The 22,183-nt window shown below is 44.1% G+C and overlaps 1 protein-coding gene and 1 long non-coding RNA gene across 2 annotated transcripts in view; one reads left to right on the forward strand and one right to left on the reverse strand.

The window, feature by feature from the left end:
- Positions 1 to 22,183, reverse strand: part of URB2 (URB2 ribosome biogenesis homolog) — a 966,667-nt gene that overhangs the window by 243,846 nt on the left and 700,638 nt on the right. The window lies entirely within an intron of this gene.
- Positions 1 to 22,183, forward strand: part of LOC147708338 (uncharacterized) — a 123,460-nt gene that overhangs the window by 54,033 nt on the left and 47,244 nt on the right. Inside the window, exon 2 of the long non-coding RNA XR_015296497.1 lies at positions 1,754 to 1,906. This is a non-coding gene — a long non-coding RNA (uncharacterized LOC147708338). The remainder of the gene's footprint in view (positions 1 to 1,753; positions 1,907 to 22,183) is intronic.

Here is a 22,183-nt window from a genome sequence, read left to right on the forward strand (position 1 = left end):
ACTGTGAAGTTCTCAGTCCCAGTTAGCCTGGATGTTGTCTGCCATATTCCCTACCCTGAACCAGAACGATCTTGGCTGCCTTTTGCTTGGGTAGTGGGCGTTGGCGCGGTTTGAAAGCGAAATCTCTAATGATGCCTCAAAAGGGGTGGAATTGTTGAGGATACTGCCATGCCGGTGTGGAAAAACCTAGGGAGTCGCACAATGGTTCCAATCTCTTTGAAGCGCTTCGGGTATATTTTAAACAAAGAAGGGGGACCAAGGAGCTATAAAGGTCCAGTGTCCATGCTCATAATATAAATCTATTTATCAAAAAGAGGACAAAGTTCCTAGATCAGGGTGCAAAAGTCACCCATGTATCAAGGTGCAAACAGTCACCAACAAGGGTGCAAAAGTCACCCATGTATCAAGGTGCAAAAAGTCACTAACAAGGGTGCAAAAGTCACCCATGAATCGGGGGGTGCTAACAGTCAGACTGCATTCTCGCCAAAGAGGCGAGATCCCTCAAAAGACATTTCCTAGTGTGAAGCCTGAATATCACCTGAGAATCCTGCTGATCTCATCCACACAAGGAGCCGGAGCACCACACTAGTGCTGACTGCTCTACCTAAACAGCCAGTTGAAACAGAGTCTGACCGGATGAGGCACCTGCCTGCAACCTTGCTTTCTCGAATGGTCTGTGCCAAATTGGTAAAAAATTCTTCTGGGGCTGATGGCAAGATCTCAGCGACTGAGTCCCATAATGCAGCAATTCTTAACCTTTAGACTTCTGTGGACCCCAAATAAATCATTACTGGAATCAGTGGGCCCCACGTGAGTCATTTATGAAAGCCAGGGACCCCAACTGTAGCAATTTATTACGATTTGAACTTCAAAACAATAGACAAAAATATATGTAAAGAAATTACACAAATGATTAAATATTTGACCTAATACACAAACAGAAAAATAGACATTTATATTTTAATGAGAAGGGTGGCGCTTTACTAAATTTGCTTTTTAATTCTAAAAGATGAAGTGATATGTTTAATTCAAGCATTTTACATAGTCATTGAAATAGTTTATTTCGACATTTCGCCATTTGCTTACAATGCGCCAATTACAGCGTTTAAACGATACAATAAAGTGCATGTAATAATCACTGGCTTAATAAAATCTATAAAAAATTGGGCATATTGTTTGAGGTAGTACCATTACAATGTGCCGCTTTGACATTAAATGATTGAATAAAATGCATAACATGTACAACAGCATTATTTAAGATAGTGGCCATACATTAAAAGTTCATTCATACAATAAAATACTTACAATAAATATGTTAGTTTTACCCTTATAGCTTCCACTCTCCAATACTGCCCAGTGGTATTACATGATGGTAATCAAAAAATATTGTGTACAGTATAGCGAAGGTAAAGCCACGACAAACATCAGAATACAAGATACATCAAATACGGCTGTGTAAACCGCCACCCTTGGATGCTGAGGGTCCTGTAACCATTGGGAATTATTTTGTGGAGTCAATTATCAGTCGCTTTCTGGGCCCTGCCTCAAATGCCCCACATTTGCGCCAAGAACTAAGCCACAGCAAATGCAAACAATGGCCTGGCATTGGACTTCAAAATCCTTAATGCAATTCTATAGTCGTCTGATCCCAACTGCTTGCAAATCAGAGTGAGACAGTTTTTTCTGACCAACACATACAATGGACATGCAAATATTACATGGGCTAAGGTCTCATGTAGATTTTTACAACCAGGGTAACTGCGAATCTCTAACAGAATATCGACGGACAGAATATCTACCTACAGCAACATCGACGCTGGAATATCGACGGACAGAATATCGACCTACAGCAACATCGACGCTGGAATTTCAAAGGCAAGTATATCGACACCCTATCTACAACATGGTAAGTACAAAAATATCGAAACTAAAATATCGTAATTAAAAATATCGTTTTTTTCTGTAAACAAAAAAAAGTTAAATAAAGTAAATAATACTTATAAATAAATTAAACATATTTAATAATGTTAAAAATGAATAAATAATACATATTTAATAATAAAACTTTAATTAAAAATAAACATACAATATATAATATATACTTACTTAATAACAATATTGATTTATTATTTTAATTAATTACGAATTAATAACAAATACCATAAATTACAAATACATCTACACACATAAAATAATAACAAAAAAAATATTTAATTATATTTCATAAATTAAAAAAAATAAATATACTTAATTAAATAGTTAATTAAATACAACATTATCTAAAATATTACAAAAAATATTAAATACATAAATACATAAAAATACTATTTAAAGTACCAAAAAAACTACATTAATGAAAACATTGGATAGCGTAGAAGGTAAAATTACTGTTCCCACTCCAGATAATTGAACAGTAGGGAAGGCATTAAATAGCATAGGGGTAAAAATTACTATTCCCACTCCAGTGAGTGCAACAGTAGGGAAAGCGTTGGATAGCGTAAGGGTAAAAATTACTATTCCAACTTCAGAGGGTGCAACAGTAGGGAAAGCGTTGGATAGCGGGTGGGTAAAAATTAGTATTCCCACTCCAGAGGGTGCAACAGTAGGGAAACCGTTGGATACCGCAAGGGTAAAAATTACTATTCCAACTCCAAAGGGTGCAACAGTAGGGAAAGCGTTGGATAGCGTAAGGGTAAAAATTACTATTCCAACTCCAGAGGGTGCAACAGTAGGGAAAGCGTTGGATAGCGGGTGGGTAAAAATTAGTATTCCCACTCCAGAGGGTGCAACAGTAGGGAAACCGTTGGATAGCGTAAGGGTAAAAATTACTATTCCAACTCCAGAGGGTGCAACAGTAGGGAAATCGTTTGATAGCGTAGGGGGAAAAATTACTATTCCCACTCCCGAGAGTGCAACAGTAGGGAAAACATTGCATAGCGGATGGGTAAAAATTACTATTCCCACTCCAGTAAGTGCAACAGTATGGAAAGCGTTGGACAGCATAAGGGTAAAAATAACTATTCCAACTCCAGAGGGTGCAAGAGTAAGAAAGCGTTGGATCGTGTAAGGGTAGAAATAACTATTCCAACTCCAGAGGGTGCAACAGTTGGGAAAGCTTTGGATACCGCAAGGGTAAAAATTACTATTCCAACTCCAAAGGGTGCAACAGTATGGAAAGCGTTGGATAGCGTAAGGGTAAAAATTACTATTCCAACTCCAGAGGGTGCAAGAGTAAGAAAGCGTTGGATCGTGTAAGGGTAAAAATAACTATTCCAACTCCAGAGGGTGCAACAGTTGGGAAAGCGTTGGATACCGCAAGGGTAAAAATTACTATTCCAACTCCAAAGGGTGCAACAGTATGGAAAGCGTTGGATAGCGTAAGGGTAAAAATTACTATTCCAACTCCAAAGGGTGCAACAGTAGGGAAAGCGTTGGATAGCGTAGGGATAAAAATTACTATTCCAACTCCAGAGGGTGTAACAGTAGAGAAAGCGTTGGATAGCGTAGGGATAAAAATTACTATTCCAACTCCAGAGGGTGCAACAGTAGGGAAAGCGTTGGATAGCGTAGGGGAAAAAATTATTATTCCAACTCCAAAGGGTGCAACAGTAGGGAAAGCGTTTGATAGCGTAGAATTTAAATTTAACATACTTATAAATCATTTTTATATTTAAAATAATGTATAATTACATTTTTAAATCTACATCATTTACAAACAATTAATGATTATTAAAAGCAATTACATTTGAATAATTAATTAACAATAAATTATCAACAAATACCAATAAATATTAATTATTACATATTAAAGACTTAAATAAATGTCATTACATAAAAATATGATTTAAAATTAATTCACAATTAAAAATTATTAAACAATATACCAAATACTTTTTTGTATAAAATATTGATTACCAATTAATTACAAATATTTCCCAATTAATTAAAAAAAATTACCAATTAAAAACATTAATTCCAATTAACACAATTATTTACCAATTAAAAAAATAATTTCCCAATTACAAACATGAATTACCAATGTAAAAAATGTGTTAACAATTAAAAACATTAATTACCAATTAAAAAAATAAATCAATTAATATAATTAATTGTCAATTAATAATTAATTTAAAATTTTAAAATAAATTATTTATCCATAACAAAAAAATTATAAATCAATAATTAATTACAATTAAATTACTTATCACCCAATTCCCCTATAAACCCACAACCCACTACAGAAATAGAAACAAAATTAATAAAAAATAATTTATAATTCCTATAAAGTAGTAATTAATTTAGTATATTTAAATTACTTCCCACCCTATTCCCCTATAAACACACAACCCGCTCCGGTACTAAAACATAAAATTTACTTCAAAATAACATTAAATACAATTAAATAATTAATTTATCAATTAAAAAAAATTAATTGCCAATTATTAATTAATTTATCAATTAATATAATTAATTGCCAATTAATAATTAATCAAATAAAATAATTAATTGCCAATTAATAATTAATTAAAAAATACTTATCCATAAAAATAAAAAAATCATTAATAATTACAATTAAATTACTTCCCACCCAATTCCCCTATAAACCCACAACCCGCTACAGTATAAAAATATATATGAATTAAAATTAATTTATAATTCCTAAAAATTAATAATTAATTTTGTATATTTAAATGACTTCCTACCCTATTTCCCTATAAATCCACAACCCGCTCCGGTACTAAAACATAAAATTTACTTAAAAATAACATTATTAATATATAAAAATAATACACATATCATTTAAAAAAATTAAAATACTTAACAAAAACATATTACACATACATAATTAAAAACATAAAAATAATACAAATATCGATATTAGTAACATCGAAATTAGTTACATCGATATATATGCTATCGATATTACTAACTTCGATATTACTTACCTTAGGGGCGATATTCTGTCCAACGATATTCTTGACATCAAAATTCTGTACCTTCGATATTTGCAACATGATATTTTTGTAGGTCGACAATTAGGACTCGATATTTTGACTGTGTACCGGTAACTGCATGTGACCTCATTACTATTATTTCATTTCCTAGTAAAATTATGCAGGAGCAGAGTGCCAGACTTAAACTGGATATATCATTTCTTGTTCCCTGGATGTTCTATAAAGTCTAAATAACCTTCCTGAGAGATATCCAGGTTATTGGCCATAAAATTTAGGGTGAGCTTCCCTCTACCAGTACTGCTCAATTCCATCTGAATTAACCACTGCCAGTAGGCATCCCTCATCATATTTCCGGGGGAGCAGAGTGGGGTCATTAACTTCCCAGCTATCCCCCAGCACAACACCTCTTAGCCAACTGATTTTGTTGGCGGTGTCCCTGCATTTTACATCCTTCAAGGCACGTGCATACAACAATGATTCAGGGGTCAACTTGATCTTTAGCCAGAACAACACAGGGCATACTCTTGCTTTGGAGATGTAGTTTCTGCCCATATCTAACATAAAAGGAAAAAGGGGAGTAGTCTGGGGTAACATTCCTAGGCTCCTAGGAAATTTAAAATCTAAGCTACTAGTCTCCTCTACATGTTCCAGGCCCCATAATTCTGACCCATACATCGATTAATTCACCACTTTAGCTTTGTATACTTGCAAAGCCAGCCACATCAGCTTAGTATGGGATAAGCGATGTCCTATTCCCAAAATCCCAGCCAACTGCTTAAGTTTCAGAACCATCTTAGAGATATGGGATTTCCATGACTAATTGTCTGATAACTTTAGGCCTAGATAATCAAAGATGCTAAATCTCTTGAGTGGCGTTCCTCTGAGATAAGGACTACCACGATATGATTTATGAGGGTTCAGAGCCATAAACTTGGTTTTAGTTTTATTTATTATGAAACCTTTGGCATCACAGAATTCTTGGTAACGGTTGAGAAGCTGGTGTAACCCTCCCGGGGTTTCAGACACCAGCAGTGTGTCATCTGTGAAAATGAGAGTTACTACCCCCCCCCCCCCCCCACACACACACACACAACCAGCATAGTTGCGTTTGTCGGTTTTACTGTGATAAATTGTACAACACTATTAAAAAATAAGAAAAAAAATCACATAGTCTTTTTTTGCTCCTAATGCCTGCTCTCTTTTTATTGGTGCTTTAATTGGGGCCACCCAACGTCCATACTATATTTTAGTCTCCAATTTCAAATTCTTGAACATTTACGAAAAATGTATAAATGTTTACATTTTAGAGTTAGTTTATTGATATACATTTTAGCAATTATTTTTCCTTACAGTTGTGGACCCCCCAAAGGTCTGTGGACCACAGGTTAAGAACCACTGCCATGATGCATGGGAAAACCTTCCCAGCAATCAGCTGGCTTCGACTGATTTGAGGGTGACACACGTGGAAGAAAGCATCCTCTTCCTGAATTTCTCAATTTATTTTTTAACTCACGCTCTGCGAGAGAGGGGGGAAGGAAGTGGGTTAATCCTGCTATTTGAGGCCTGTACAACTAGACTCTCAGGAGTAAGGTGCTGTGTTAGGAAGGGAGGGCAACACCAAGCTGGTCTGTGACGATGTGCCATCTCACTGTTTATGGATTTGCAAGGGCAGGGTTTAGTTCAAGTGCCCATGAGGGTGTCGGTCACTGTTCAGGTGAGGACAGACCAGGTTCTAACACGTATCTGAAGAAACTCTTAACTTAACAGACGGCAACTGAAAATCTAAGGTGTGGCCACACGTCAAATGACCATAGTGAATGAAGCAGACATCTTTGTGAACGGTAATTGAGGCGCAGATAGGAGAGAAGCAGATGAAGTGGAGGATCTAACCAACCCCACACGCTTTGTGAGGATCTTTCACAGACATTCAATTGTGAGAGTCCCTCCAAGGCTTAAACCTTGCAGTATAAGGATGAGACATGTTCCTTTGCAAACTGGAAAGAAATTTGAACATATAAAAATTGTCAACTGAAAAGGAAAAGTTGGCACTAACTCCAAATCTATTACCGAGGTACGGATGGAAAGCAACTGCCGTTAGCACGTTTTTCGGTAATTATATGTGGCTCCAGCTGTCAATTTGGGGGCGGACGCAGAGCTGCACTGCGCCACCTACCAGCATACAGGGGCTATGCTGAAAAATCTCCTGGATACAGTGTGCCATCTGAGAATATTCTGAAGGTGAGGAATCTACGGTCAGAAGTATCCATCAGAAACACAAACTCTGCATACTCCAGACATTTGCAAGCTGTTTTTCTTCAAAGAAAGTCTCTGGAATAACAATGTGTTGGGACTCCTCCCTTGGTCTGCAGTGTGCATGGGCACCGACTTCACCTTTTGTTGCACAGTTGTTGAGAATGTGTTCAGAATGTCGAGTTAGCCTAGCATAGTCCAACATTTGGTTCACTTTTTGGCACATTTGCACAGGGATTTGAAGGCGCGGGTGAGGATTAGTAATGATGGGGAGGTCTCAGGGGACATTGTTATCGGTAGAGGGGTCTGACAGGGATGTGTACTAGGCCTTCTACTTTTTATTCTTTATATAAATGAACTAGCAGCCCGTCCCGACATTGTCCGGGTATGAATTGCTGCCGGCCAGTAGTATATTGTTTTGTAGGATTTCGTTTTGATAGCATTTCTTATCTGTGACAGGCCTGTGAAACGGTCTGATTCACAGTGCACTGCTGATGCACTTAAGAGTGTGCGTTCAGCAGTGTGTGAACTCGAGTTTCCCTACTTTATTTTTCCTTGCAATATTATATAGCGCGAACACAACATGGCATGAGCACAATTTACATTACAGAAGAACACATTAATTTGTGGTAGGCACGGGGAGACAAAGCGATTTGCCTGGAATCACAGGATGTTGAGCTGATGCCGAGATTCGAACGTAGCTCCCCAGCTCTAAAGTTCGCAATTCTAGAACTTGTGGCGGGAGGTGTGTCTAAAAGTGTATGTCGTGCTGGCCATCAATGAGAGAGACCTGTGCATTTTTCAAATGGGTGGTGAAAAAATATGAGTATGTTGCTGGAGATGTGGGCCGCAGTGCCACCAATGTACTTACCGGGGGAGGGTAAACACCCATTATTCCGCAACTTTCTTTCCGCATACCATCACTCCGCATACTTTCATTACGACAGTACCATGACTCCGCAATGCCATTATAACGCATGGCATTACATTTTATATGCTTTTACCACGCATACATTTACAACGAAATTCGTTGTAAATGCATGAATGGCAAAAGCATGTTTTTTTAATGTTTGGATAAGGTAAGTATGGGTATAGGGGTATATGTTTTGGGGTACTGAGGTATATGTTTTGGGGTGTTTGGGTATTTTAAGGGTTCAGATATAGTTTTGGGTTATGGGGTACAGGGGTAGTTTTAGGGATAGGTTTGGGTTTTGGGGTATAGGGGTATTTTTAGGGTTCAGGGGTAGGTTTGGGTTTTGGGGTACAGGGGTATTTTATGGGTTCAGGGCTAGGTTTGGGTTTTGGGGTACAGGGGTATTTTTAGGGTTCAGGGCTAGGTTTGGGTTTTGGGGTACAGGGGTATTTTAGGGTTCAGGGGTAGGTTTGGGTTTTGGGGTACAGGGTTATTTTTAGGGTTCAGGGCTAGGTTTGGGTTTTGCGGTACAGGGGTATTTTTAGGGTTCAGGGGTAGGTTTGGGTTTTGGAGTACAGGGGTATTTTAATGGTTCAGGGCTAGGTTTGGGTTTTGGGGTACAGGGGTATTTTAGGGTACAGGGGTAGTTTTAGGGATGGTTTGGGTTTTGGGGTATAGGGGTATTTTTAGGGTTCAGGGGTAGGTTTGGGTTTTGGGGTACAGGGGTATTTTAAGGGTTCAGGGCTAGGTTTGGGTTTTGGGGTACAGGGGTATTTTTAGGGTTCAGGGCTAGGTTTGGGTTTTGGGGTACAGGGGTATTTTAGGGTTCAGGGGTAGGTTGGGGTTTTGGGGTACAGGGTTATTTTTAGGGTTCAGGGCTAGGTTTGGGTTTTGCGGTACAGGGGTCTTTTTAGGGTTCAGGGGTAGGTTTGGGTTTTGGGGTACAGGGGTATTTTAATGGTTCAGGGCTAGGTTTGGGTTTTGGGGTACAGGGGTATTTTAGGGTTCAGGGGTGGTTTTGGGGTACAGTGGTATTTTTAGAGTTCAGGGCTAGGTTTGGGTTTTGGGGTACAGGGGTATTTTTAGGGTTCAGGGGTAGATTTGGGTTTTGAGGTACTGGGGTATTTATAGGGTTCAGGGCTAGGTTTGGGTTTTGGGGTACAGGGGTATTTTTAGGGTTTAGGGATAGGTTTGGGTTTTGGGGTACAGGGTATATTTATAGGGTTAAGATGGGTTAGTGTTTAAGGGTGTTGGGGTATTTTAAGGAGTAAGGGTGGGTTATGATTATGGGGTGCAGGGGTATTTAAAGGGAACAGGGTGGGATTAGCCACGATATGAGGCATGGCATGAAGGGCGGAACGTACCACATGCCCCCAGCGTTTGTCACGCCCCCCAGCACACGCCCACATCACAACGCAGACACGCCCACAAGGGACTACTTTGCTGGCACGGTTCTTTTACCTTTTAAATGTGTATGGTGGGTGTCTGCATAGCCTATGTCCTTCTGCTGCAACTGCCCTTTCCAACGCTGTATTGGGTGTTGTGGTTGGTGTTGTGGTTCCTGAGATTACCCGCCTCAAAGGTTTGGGCTCTCTCTTTATTATATTAGTATGGATTACATAACACCCTGTCAAAACTGACCAATGATGTACCAAAAATTTACGGTAAAATACTCCCGCGCTTTTATACGCAGATGATGCGGTCCTTATGGGCCGCACCCCCAATGCACTACGCACTTTAGTTAAGGGTTTTGTATCCTTTATGGCTGACTTAGAGTTTTGTACCAATTTTAATAAATCATTCATAATGACTTGTGGCCCGAAAAAACATTGTATTAATTCAATAACCTCTGGCCACCCATCCCTATTACGCACTTGCACCTTCCTGTATTTGGGCCTAGTTTTTTTTTTAGACAGGATCTTGGCAAGCTCACGCTGCCCACAGTAGAAGCAAGTTTTTAAAAGCAACTAATTCTACCTTGAGTCTTCCGCAACCAAAACAGGCAGAGGTAGTTTTACCCTTAATGAAGATCTATAAATCACAGTGCATCCCTCCCGCCATATATGGCGCTGATGTCTGGGGATTTACTAACAGCGGCGGGATTCAAAGGGAAGAAAATAGATTCTGCAGAAAAATCCTGGGGGCCCAAATTTCTTCGCCGACCTATGTATGTCATAGGGAATTAAATTTGTATTACATAGAAGATTTTATCAGGTCACGCCCAGCTATATTTTGGCTAAAAATATGGCTGAACCCAGCAGAAATCTTAACAAGGGAGATCATCGTAGACTGCCTCAAATGCGATAAGGGAGGATCTATACCCTGGCTTTCCGCTGTTAGAAAAAGCTTAACCAGCATGAACCGTGAACATGTTTTTTTAACATCCTTTAGCATTAGAGGGTATGAACAAAAGAGCACTCATGGGTGTATTGTATGAATCTTATAACAATGAAAGATACGCCATTGAGCGCCTTAAACCATCAGTTGCCAGGTATATGTGCCTCCTGGAGGTAAACAGCTCGCAAACCGCACATGCTATCCAAATACCTCCTGAAAAGCATTGGACAATGGAAGAGGAGTCTACTTTTTCGCCTTAGGGATGGCACCATAAAATATTCACTTTGCTTCCCTTTGGGATTTAATAATAATCTTGAGCAAATGCCCTGCCCGTGTGGTACTGGTAGTAATCAAACGGTGGTACATTTTTTATTCTTTTGTAACTTTTACAGAAAATATACGAAACAATACTTGATTCCGTATTTTAAGGTATTAGCCATCGCTGATTACAAAATAGCGTATCTCGAGATCTTAAGACTCGGAAGCGATGCCTTGATTTTCCGCACAAGCTCGTTTTTGCGAGCTGCAGTTCGCTCACGTGTTTCCATGAGTAATTTTTAACGTGACAAGAGCACATAATAATGTTCTGGTGTACACAGTTATTATCAACTTTTTAGCTGAACACCAACTAAGGCGCTACTTTGCAGGCAGGTAAGCTTAAACAAAATCATTTACTCCTGCACCACTCTGCTAATACTGTTTACAACTAATTGCACTATATCTTAATATGATGCTGCTGCTAAATGCCTGTCTAATTCCTTTTATGTTCTTGCAGGCACGAAAGCCCAAACATAATTAATTACATTTGTACAATGCTGTTAATATTGTTTACAACTAATTGCATTTTATTTTAATATGAAGCTGCTGCTAAATGCCTGTCCAACCCTTCTTAACATTTTTGCAGGCATGGAAGCTTAACCATAACCAATTACATCTGTACCATGTTCTTAATGTTGCTCATAACTAATTGCACTTAATCATAATATGATGCTGCTGTTTAATTGCTTTTAAATGTTAATTTAATTCGATTATTTGCAAATCGCATATATGGTATTGCTGTCGTATATTATGCCTTTTTTAAATATTGTACATAATTGTAAATTTTTCTTATCAAATTCACTTGTTTTATCTAGCCTTAAGCACCGCAGATTTAAATAAGATTTTAAATAGGAATCTACATAAGAATTTTAAATAAGAGTTGTATTTCTGTTGGTGGTGATTGAATTGTGCTTTTATGAATATTTGTATCCGAATAAAGATTATTGATTGATAGTCCAACATGCTTATTGTACAGTGTCAACTGCGTAATGAATGAAGAGCTCTGCAATCATCAAGCTTCTGGCGAGGAGGGTGAGTGCATGTGAATCTGCAGCACTACTCATTATGAACAGATCAGATTCTTACAGAGTAAGTAATATTTTCGGTTTGTAGTATGTGTAGCTGGAGATACACATGCTCTGCATAGTCTGTAAGGCAAAGCAGTGCCACCCACAAGGGTAGCTAGCACATAGATGATACAGATGTTTGAAATGATGTCCTTAAAACTGTCTGGGCAACCACAGCCTGCTTATGAGCTAAAATATCCACACAGTAGTGCTTGCAAACGTGTGTGCTGCTTCCAGATGTCAACCAGCAGAATGTTTCTTAAGAAAGTCATGTTTGTCCGTTTTATGCAGGTGGAGTGTGCCCTGGGGGGTACAGGTAAGACTCTTTTAGATTTGTGGTAGCAAGTTTGGATGCGCTGGACTATCCATCTTGCCATAGCAGCCTTAGAGTATACAAAGAGCTGATCAGACATGCAAAAAAGCTTGGTCCTATCAATGTAGTACATAAGAGCTTGTCTAAAATGTAGTGTGTAAAACCTCTTCCAATGCTCAATCTGATTTCTCAATGATCTAACTGAGGTGAAATGGTGATACCAAGGTAGGGAGAAACTTGAAATTCGTCCTGAGAACAAACCTATCTTAGTGTACCTCAATGAATGGGTATTCTAGGGTGAGTACTTGCAGCTCAATAATACGCATGGGCAGCTTTTGGCTACTATAAAGGCTACCTTCCTGGAAAGGAACAGTGATGGACATGAGTTTAAAGGTTAGAAAGCCAGCCCTTAGAGGACTATATTAAGGTTCCACACTAGGCTGGAGCTATTTGACGAGTGCTTAAGACCTTCCATGAAAGCCTTCCCTATTGGGATCCTAAAGAGAGATTAATATTCTCAGTTTTTCATGTAGATGCTACCCTGCAAGGTGTAGACATTCATGTGTAGGCGAGGCATGAGTTCTGCAGATGTAAATGATAGCAAATGATGTCCTGGGCGCTAGACTTCAAGGGGTCCCAATTTTTTGTAAAGACAATAATGGACAAACGTTTTCCACTTTGCCATGTAAAAGGCCTGTGTGGTGGTCTAATGTGCCTTATGCAGAATGGTCACTCCCTCCTGGAGAGGTTTAGACAGCCAACTCAAGGACACCAGGTGCCTGACTGAGATGTCTGGGAGCCTGATCTAGCCTTGTTTCTAGTTGAGAAGGCCCAGCCAAAGCGGAAGCTTCTTGTGGGCGCTGAAGCATGGAGCACCAGGGCTGTCTGGCCCAAGTGGTGAGGATGAGCTTCTGAGACACCGGTCTCATTTTCATCAACACGTACAGGAGGAGTGGGAGAGGAGGAGAAGCATAGGCAAAGATCCCTGACCGGTTCATCCATAGTGCAGCGACTGTAGGTGCGGGTCCCTGTAGGTGAAGCTTAGGCATTTTACATTTTCAGAGGTGGCAAAAGGCTATTTATGGGGTGCGCCAAGGCTGAAAGTAGTCGTGTAGGACTTACGGGTGGAGTTTCCACTCGTTAACTTGTTGAAACATCCTGCTGAGTATGTCTGCAAAGTCATGTGCACCCAATCAATCAATCAATCACGTCATTTGTATAGCGCACTAATCACCCGGGAGGGTCTCAAGGCGCTGGGGGAGGGGAAAGTTACTGCTCGAACAGCCAGGTCTTGAGCTGCTTCCTGAAGGCGAGATAGTCTTGGGTTCGCCGAAGGTGGATGGGGAGGGAGTTCCACGGCTTGGCTGCCAGGTAGGAGAAGGATCTTCCTCCGGCGGTGGCTCTGCGGATGCGTGGTACGGTGGCGAGTGCGTGGCCGGTCGATCGTAGCTGGCGGGTGGGCGTGTAGAAGGTCATGCGGTCGTTGAGGTACTTGGGGCCCAGGTCGTGGAGAGCCTTGTGTGCGTGGGTGAGGAGTCTGAACGTGATTCTCTTGCTGACGGGGAGCCAGTGCAGGTCTCTCAGGTGTCCGGTGATGTGGCTGTGTCGGGGGATGTTGAGGATGAGTCGAGCGGAGGCGTTCTGGATGCGTTGGAGTCTTTTTTGAACTTTTGCTGTGGTTCCGGCGTAGAAGGTGTTCCCGTAGTCCAGTCGGCTGGTGACGAGTGCCTGGGTGACGGTCTTCCTGGTTTCCGTGGGGATCCATCTGAAGATCTTGCGGAGCATGCGCAGGGTGTCGAAGCACGAGGATGAGACGGCGTTGACTTGTCTGGTCATTGACAGGGAGGAGTCCAGGATGAAGCCCAGGTTGCGTGCTTGGTACGTCGGTTTGGGAGCGGTGCCCAGGGCCGGGGGCCACCAGGAGTCGTCCCAGGCGGAGGGTGATGATCCCAGGATGAGGACTTCCGTCTTGTCCGAGTTCAGTTTAAGGCGGCTGTTCCTCATCCAGTCGGCGACGTCTTTCATCCCTTCGTGTAGGTTGGCTCTGGCGGTGGTGGGGTCGCTGGTGAGGGAGAGGATGAGCTGGGTGTCGTCGGCATAGGAGATGATGTTGAGGTTGTGCTGGCGTGCGATGGCTGCGAGGGGGCTTGAAGAGGGTTGGGCTGAGTGAAGATCCTTGTGGTACGCCGCAGATGACTTCGGTGGCCTCGGATCTGAACGGAGGGAGGCGGACCCTCTGGGTTCTTCCGGTGAGGAACGAGATGATCCACTCCAGCGCTTTTTCTCGAATTCCGATGTTACGGAGGCGCTTCACTAGAGTTCAGTGGCAGACGGTGTTGAATGCCGCAGAGAGGTCCAGGAGGATGAGGGCCGCTGTTTCCCCGTTGTCGATCAGGGTTCTGATGTCGTCGGTGGCTGCGATCAGGGCGGTCTCGGTGCTGTGGTTTGCCCGAAACCCGGACTGCGAGGGGTCGAGGGATCCGTTCGTCTCAAGGAAGGCGGCCAGCAGTTTGTTGACGGTCTTCTCAATGACTTTGGCCGGAAAAGGAAGGAGCGAGATGGGACGGTAGTTCTTGAGGTCGGTGGGGTCCGCCGTTGGTTTCTTCAGGAGGGCGGTCAGCTCGGCGTGCTTCCAGCTCTCCGGGAAGGTGGCGGTGTGGAAGGAGGAGTTGATGGTGTCTCGGAGATGGGGTGCGATGGTGGCGTCGGCTTTGTTGAAGACGTGGTGTGGGCACGGGTCGGTTGGTGATACGGAGTGGATGGAGTTCATCGTGCGGGTGGTGTCTTCGGTGCTGATCGGGGTCCAGTTGCAGAGGGTGGTGGTGGCGGGCGTTGGTTCGGTGGTAGGGTGTGTGGTCTGTGCGTCGAAGCTGTTGTGTATGTCGGCGATGGAAGAACGAGGCGAGTGAGTTGCAGAGGTCTTGCGAGGGAGTGATGTCGTTGTTTCCGGCACTGGGGTTGGAGAACTCTTTGACGATGCTGAAGAGTTCCTTGCTGTCATGGGTGTTGTTGTCCAGTCGTTCTTTGAGTGCCATCTTCTTGGTGGCGCGGATCAGCTGATGGTGTTTGCGGATGGCGTGCTTGAGGGCGGTCCTGTTGTCTGTGGTGTGGTCGAGCCGCCAGACTTTCTCGAGGGTGCGGCAGTTCTTCTTGGATTCCTTGAGTTCCTCGGTGAACCAGAGGGTTTTCTTGCTGCCGTGTCTGCTGGGAGGGTTCTTTAGTGGTGCGAGGTCATCGGCGCAGGCGGTCAGCCACTTGGTGAGGTTGCTGGCTGCTATGTTGGGTTCCGTTGTGCTGGTGGGAGTGTTCTGGCTGAGGGAGGCGGTGAGCTGCTCGGCGGTGATCTTGCTCCAGCATCGGCGGGGGACCTGTTGCGGGTGGTGGTGGGTCGTAGTTCTTTTTAAGCTGAAGTGGACGCAGCTGTGGTCGGTCCAGTGGAGTCCGGTTGCGTGGCTGAAGGAGAGGTGCTTGCTGGATGAGAAGACTGGGTCAAGCGTGTGGACGGCGTAGTGGGTGGGGGTGTTCACCAGTTGCTTGAGTCAGAGGTTGGCGAGGTTGTCCAGCAGGGCGGTGGTGTTTCTGTCGTTGTTGTTCTCCAGGTGAAAGTTGAGGTCTCCTCGGAGGATGTAGTCGGCGGAGGGAAGGGCGTGCGGGCTGATGAAGTCTGCGATGTCTTCGCTGAATTGGGTGAGTGGTCCCGGTGGTCTGTAGATGAGGGTGCCGCAGAGGGTGGTCTTGGGGTCAGAGTATATCTGGAAGTGCAGGTGTTCGGCGGCGGTGAAGGTTTCGTCGGAGTTAGTTGAGATGCGGATGGTGTTCTTGTGTACGATGGCGATGCCTCCTCCCGTCTGGTTGACGCGGTCCTTCCGGGTGATCTTGTATCCCGTATCCGTCCAGGATGGCTATGGCTATGTCGGGCGCTGAGGAGGCGTTCATCCAGGTTTTGGTGAGGAAGGCGACGTCCGGTGCTGTCGTGTCGAGCAGGTCCCAGAGTTCCACGGCGTGCCTGTGGATGGAGCGGGTGTTGAGCAGGATGCACTTCAGGTGGTTGCTGCTGGTGCTGGGCTTGGCGGGGGCCGTGCAGGTCCGGTAGCAGGAGAAACGGCAGGCTTGGCAGGCGAAGGGTCCGTGGGTGCGTCTCGGGGTGGATCGGTAGCAGGCAGGGTTCCGTCCGTCATTGAGAGCGTGGAGGGCGGTGGCGTCGTAGGTCCGTCGGGTAGTCTTGCATCGGCGGGGGCCAGGGGTCCTGGCACTGGGCACGGTCCAGGCACGGACGGGCGCAGACGAGCTTACCTTTGGCGCACCTTCGGTGCTCAATCGGTGCTCCCAATGCGCGCGTCAGCTGCACGGTCGCTCAGGGGGCGTCATAAGTAAGGAGCCGGGAGGGAGGAGCAGCTGGGTGGCGGGAGCGGGGCGGCGAATGGAGTCGCAGGGGGGCGGGGCCGCAGGTAGGCAGCGGCGGGAAATCCAAGGGTCTGCGGGCAGCGGGGATCCCAGGAGCTGCGGGCGGCGCTCGAGGGAAGCTGCAGGCAGGAGGCGGCAAGGCAAGGCAGGCAGGAGCAGCAGCAGAGGGTGGAGCGACCAAGCCCCAAGGAGAGCTGAGCGGTCACAAGCTGAGGTCCCCTTAAGTAAGGACCCGGGAGGGAGGAGCAGCTGGGTGGCGGGAGCGGGGCGGAGCGGGAGCGGGGCGGCGAATGGAGTCGCAGGGGGGCGGGGGCGCAGGTAGGCAGCGGCGGGAAATCCAAGGGTCTGCGGGCAGCGGGGATCCCAGGAGCTGCGGGCGGCGCTCGAGGGAAACTGCAGGCAGGAGGCGGCAAGGCAAGGCAGGCAGGAGCGGCAGCAGAGGGTGGAGCGACCAAGCCCTAAGGAGAGCTGAGGGGTCACCCCTGCAAGATGTTCCACTAGGAGCTGAATGTCGTGGCGAATCACCCAATGCCAAATCAGATTTCGATCTGAATTCAAGCTACTTGTCATCTGTGTTCTGAAAGTTTCGAGTTTTACCCTCTGTTTTAGAGACAGATTGTTTCACACGTAAAACCAAAAATAAACATAATCACATATTTAGTAATGGATCACTCTTTCATTGACATGTTGAGAAACGTGTTACACCGAGCTGCGCAATACATTAATGATAAAGCATGGACAACAGCTGTGCAACCTTTCCAAACAAAAAATAATAAGCAAGGGAGGAGGCAGCTGAAGGAGGAACATTACGCAATTCTCACACAAATAAAAGTCAAGCGCAACACATGCAGCTAACATACTAAAGTGAAAGGGGTTGAAGGGCTGTTATATTATTTCTGTAAACAACAAACATACAAGAAGTATAAACTCTTAGACAAAACGGCCAGAAAGATCATACATATTCAGGAACTCATAAATACGATGAGCCCTTCCCTAGATAGTGGGGTATGCTTCATTAATGGGTTCCACATATAGCACTTGGAAGCATCCAAGAGTATTACTGTTCACTGGTTGTGAAGTTGCCTAGTTATGGTTTCCTTGATTGAGATACGCCCCCATAATGATATTTAGGTTCTCCCTTTGTTAAACTGTCAGACCTATATTCTAATTGTGCGTGGGTGACCTAAAAATGGTTTGTACTGCTGCCTTGCTACCACAATATTGAAATTAGTTGAGTCGGGCAACCAAGCCTGCCTCTCTTTTCCACTGACCAGTTTGGGCAATCACATATTGCCCCTATGGGTTCAGGTGCCTTCCTCAGGACTATAGGTATCCCAAATCAAATATTATGAAACAAACCAGGGTTCATAGGGCATGTGTTGTGTTTTCAATGTATCCTTTGTTTTTTCATAAGATGGGGCAACAGTAGTAAAAACACCTTGTCCTCGTAGAATACAATGGCAGAAACAGTGCAAGTTTCTATTCTTCAGAGGACAGGTACAGCGAGGGCAGCAGGAGGACAAACTCATCACAGGACACATACCTACCAGGCAGCAGCAGTGCAAGCATTGAATCTTCACAGAACAAGTACTGCATGGCAGTAGCAAAGCTATCTTACCTCCCTTACAAAATGCAGCAAGCAGCAAGTGTAATCTTCAATTTCCTGCAGAACAGATACAGGTGGGTAGACTACCATAGGCGGTCATCACTCATAGAACATGAACAGTTAAGGTATGAGTGACATGTTGGTCATGGATCTCTAGAGCAGGTGCTTAACTAAATGAGAGCAACATATAGGTTACATGCATTTGTGAACATGCAAGATTTGACACAAATCTCACTTGGGTGACATTTCATATCAACATCCGGATAGTATTGCAATTCGTGCTGATTCTTTGATTTTCCACACACTTAGAAGTAGTCCTTACCCAGTAAGTCATTGGTCCTAACACTTTCTTAAGCCAAGTCACACTGAGAAAAATGTTTAGGGGTCAGATCCTCTCCAAACCTTTGAAAGGGCAATTCGAGACAAGCATAAGAAGGCTTACTAAATCGTTATCACGTTGGGAATACTACTAGGCAAAATCTCCATCCAGGACCTCTCATCAAAACACCCATCTAGATCTCCTCTGCAACGCACCAACCATTTGCAACCAGACTCACTCTACAAAGCTCTCAACTAAATATCTGTTACAAAACCGTACATTAAAACAAAACCCTGATAAAAAATATAATGTTTTGTTGCATAAAAAGTCTGCATTTACAAATTCAGGTGTATGGATCAATATTAGCAGTTTCGTAATACTGAAGCGTGCCACGCATCAGAGGTTAGACTAACGCATTTTAGTGCTGGTGTCTGCATCACCGCAATGCATTAGTGATGCATTATAGAGCTCCTGGTACCAACGCAAGAGGAGCCCTTAACAAGGTTGCATTTAAGCAGCCAGCGCATTAAAACTGGATTCTCATGCAGTGCCAGGGCTGCTGCCCAGAGCCTTCCTCTATTTTTACAAATGTAAAATACACACCAAGCACCGGTGTTGTTTAAACTGGCACTGACTAACAACTAAAAGCCAAGTTTGGGCTTAAATGATGCCTCGCTCAGCTTAGAAGTCTCTGAGCAGACCACATGGTTATTCTCAGCACAAGGTGACACCAGTAAGCAAGATCGACAAAAACAAGCATTGGCATAGTCAAGTGGTCTCGCCTTTGGGACCTTAGAAGTGATTAGGCATGCAGCACGTAAGCTTGGGTGCTGGGCCGTTAGGAATTGAAGAGCTATACAATTGCTACACACTGGGTCATTCAGCCCGATTCAGGAATAGATGTTGTATCTCATGTTAAAATTAGCTTAGTTCTCAAATGCCTAATATGGCAGATTCCTGACAGGCTGTTTTGGGCTCCAAGATCTGGCATAAGAAGGAGTTCGCAGCTATGTATCTTGACAAGAAATGCACCCATCATAAGTGGAAGTGCCACAGACTACATATGTTCAGCACATACAATTGGAGGTAATACGTAGAAGATTTTAGAAAATACTTTCCGATTTTTTACGTTGCACATTTCAGTCTTCCCGAAAAAATGTGACATAATTAAAATTGGATGCAATTAACGAAGAACCTTTTTTTTTAAAATTAACTTTTACTGAAAAAAACATAAAATTGAAGCACATTTCGCATCGTAAGGCATTTACATAAAAGAATCATAATAAAGCTGCTGGATACAACAAAACAATACAGAAATTCAAGGGCACAAATGAAAGCCTGCTCTCTGACAATCATACAATACGGAAAGGAAAAACGTAAAATCAGACCTACACATATTTAAGAAGCACTCCTGATCAATTTGGGTCATTATGCACTATTCGCGACCTTTCCATGGCCATGTCTGCTGTGGGAGAACTGCAGATCTCCCCCCTATAGATATTCCATTTACCCCATTTCTTATCCCACTTCTTAGGGCAACCTCTGAGTTTGTAAACTGTTTTTTCAGTGACCATAGCCCTATCCATTTCTGCAGACCACCCCACCACCAGTGGACGGTCAAGGGAACCCCATTTCATTGTAATGGATCATTTAATGAGGAGACAGCCGAGGGCCAGCCACTGGTGTTCTAACTCCGTTAGATCTGTCGCCTCCCACACCTTAAGGAGCCCTCCCCGAGGGGACAGCGGGATCTGCTTACCTAGTGCCTCCTCCATTTTCTTGAAGGCCTTAGTTCACAAGAGCTGAACCACGGGGCATTCCCATAGGGTATGATAGAAGGTACCCGTTAGTCCGCACCCCCGTAGGCATAAGTCATTCGGGCGCCTTCCGAGTCTTGCCAGTAAGGGACCGGACATGTATGCCCTATGAAACATTGAACGGACCAGCGAGATTTTGGATTTCCTTGTGACCTCCCTGTGGGGCATAGAGGGGGAGCCCTACTGCCAACAACACTTTTTGGACACCGGCGGGGCTGCGAGCTGCCTAGCAGGGACTCCAGTGACCAGGAGTCCCTGCGTGCAACACCTGTGGCCGCTCTCCCTGCCGGCACCGCCCCTGACAAGCGGAGTGAAAACCCAGCGTCTCCCTTGCCCAGTGGGAAACCTTGAACGGACCAGCGAGATTTTGGATTTCCTTGTGACCTGCAACGCCTTGCCGGACCCGCTGCGCTGGTCCCGCTGCGTAGAGAGACTCCCTGTGGGGCATAGAGGGGGAGCCCTACTGCCAACAACACTTTTTGGACACCGGCGGGGCTGCGAGCTGCCTAGCAGGGACTCCAGTGACCAGGAGTCCCTGCGTGCAACACCTGTGGCCGCTCTCCCTGCCGGCAACGCCCCCTGCCCTCCCCTATTACACAGGGCGGAGCACCCGCTGCGCGGGAGCGACCGGGGCGAAGACCGGGCAAAGAGCGGGCCGTTTGAGGCCGTTCGAGGACTGAGTGGACTGGACTGGGCCATCCCTCTTGGTCCTAACCCTCGGACTCTATTGTGACCATTCACCATGTCATCCCGTGAGTACAAAGAGAGGGCTGCCAAATCCAAATTGAAAAATGGTATCCTACACGATTTTATTACCAGGACACACTCAGCCATAGATACAGAGATTGCTAAAATGCAACGTCGAGTTTCTATTGAACTGGATGCTGCAAGGAGGCTGTCACAGGAGTTAGCTGCGGCCAAAAAATCTTCACTAGGGTCCATAGCTTTCGCAAAAACCCCTGACCGTTTAATTGGCCCACCTCTTACCCTGATTGAAACAATGGCAGATATTCACCAGCCATCAGTACCCACTATATCCATACCGAAGGAAGATTCACCATCAGTATCCACTAACTCTTTAAAAACGCCTATGGTTGGGTCAATAGGGGAAATGAAGGAGTGTAATAGAGGTTCCCCGGTGATGGCGCTAAAAACAAAATCTATAGAGCAGATTGGGGGAATTTCTGACATTAAACAGCAAGGGCCATATACTAAAAGGAAGCGTAATAACCGAACAGCATACGCTAGGAAAAAGGCCAAGATTGCGAAGGCTCAGCTATTCACCAAGCTACCATCTCCGCCCCAAGTGATTAACACTCAGCCTTCTGATTTGACACCACAAGTTGATGTAGACTCGCTGGCGATAACTCACGATAACAATAATCTCGTAATAGAGAATGAAACTAGTGGGGTACCATTCTGCGTTATAAATGGGAAAGATGTTGAATTTCTGACTGTGGTATGGGAAACACTTAAAAAGCTTTTAAATCCCTTTGAAGATAGATTATCACAGATAGGACCCCAGCTTTCGAACATGGAAAAAAGCTTTGCAAATTCAGGGAAAAAACCATCCCATAAGGAAGATAAGGATCTCATGGCCAGTTTTGAGAAGCTTACAAAAAGTGTGCTGAATCCCCTGATGGAAAAAACTCAAATTATAAATCTAAAATTAGATCAATTGGAGTTTTTAACATCCAAGAACACCGCTCTACTGGAGAGTCTGGTAGGAAATAACAAACAACCTGTTACTACTGGTGGTCATACTAATAGTAATAATACCAGTTCAGGAAAAAAGGGCCCCAAGAACAACCAGATACATTTACAGCAACCTAAATCTGCAACATCCACAGATCCTAACGGTATCACCCCTTGTATAGCACCAGC

This window comes from Lissotriton vulgaris, chromosome 6, assembly GCF_964263255.1.
Source record: "Lissotriton vulgaris chromosome 6, aLisVul1.2, whole genome shotgun sequence".
Lineage (NCBI taxonomy): Eukaryota > Metazoa > Chordata > Amphibia > Caudata > Salamandridae > Lissotriton > Lissotriton vulgaris.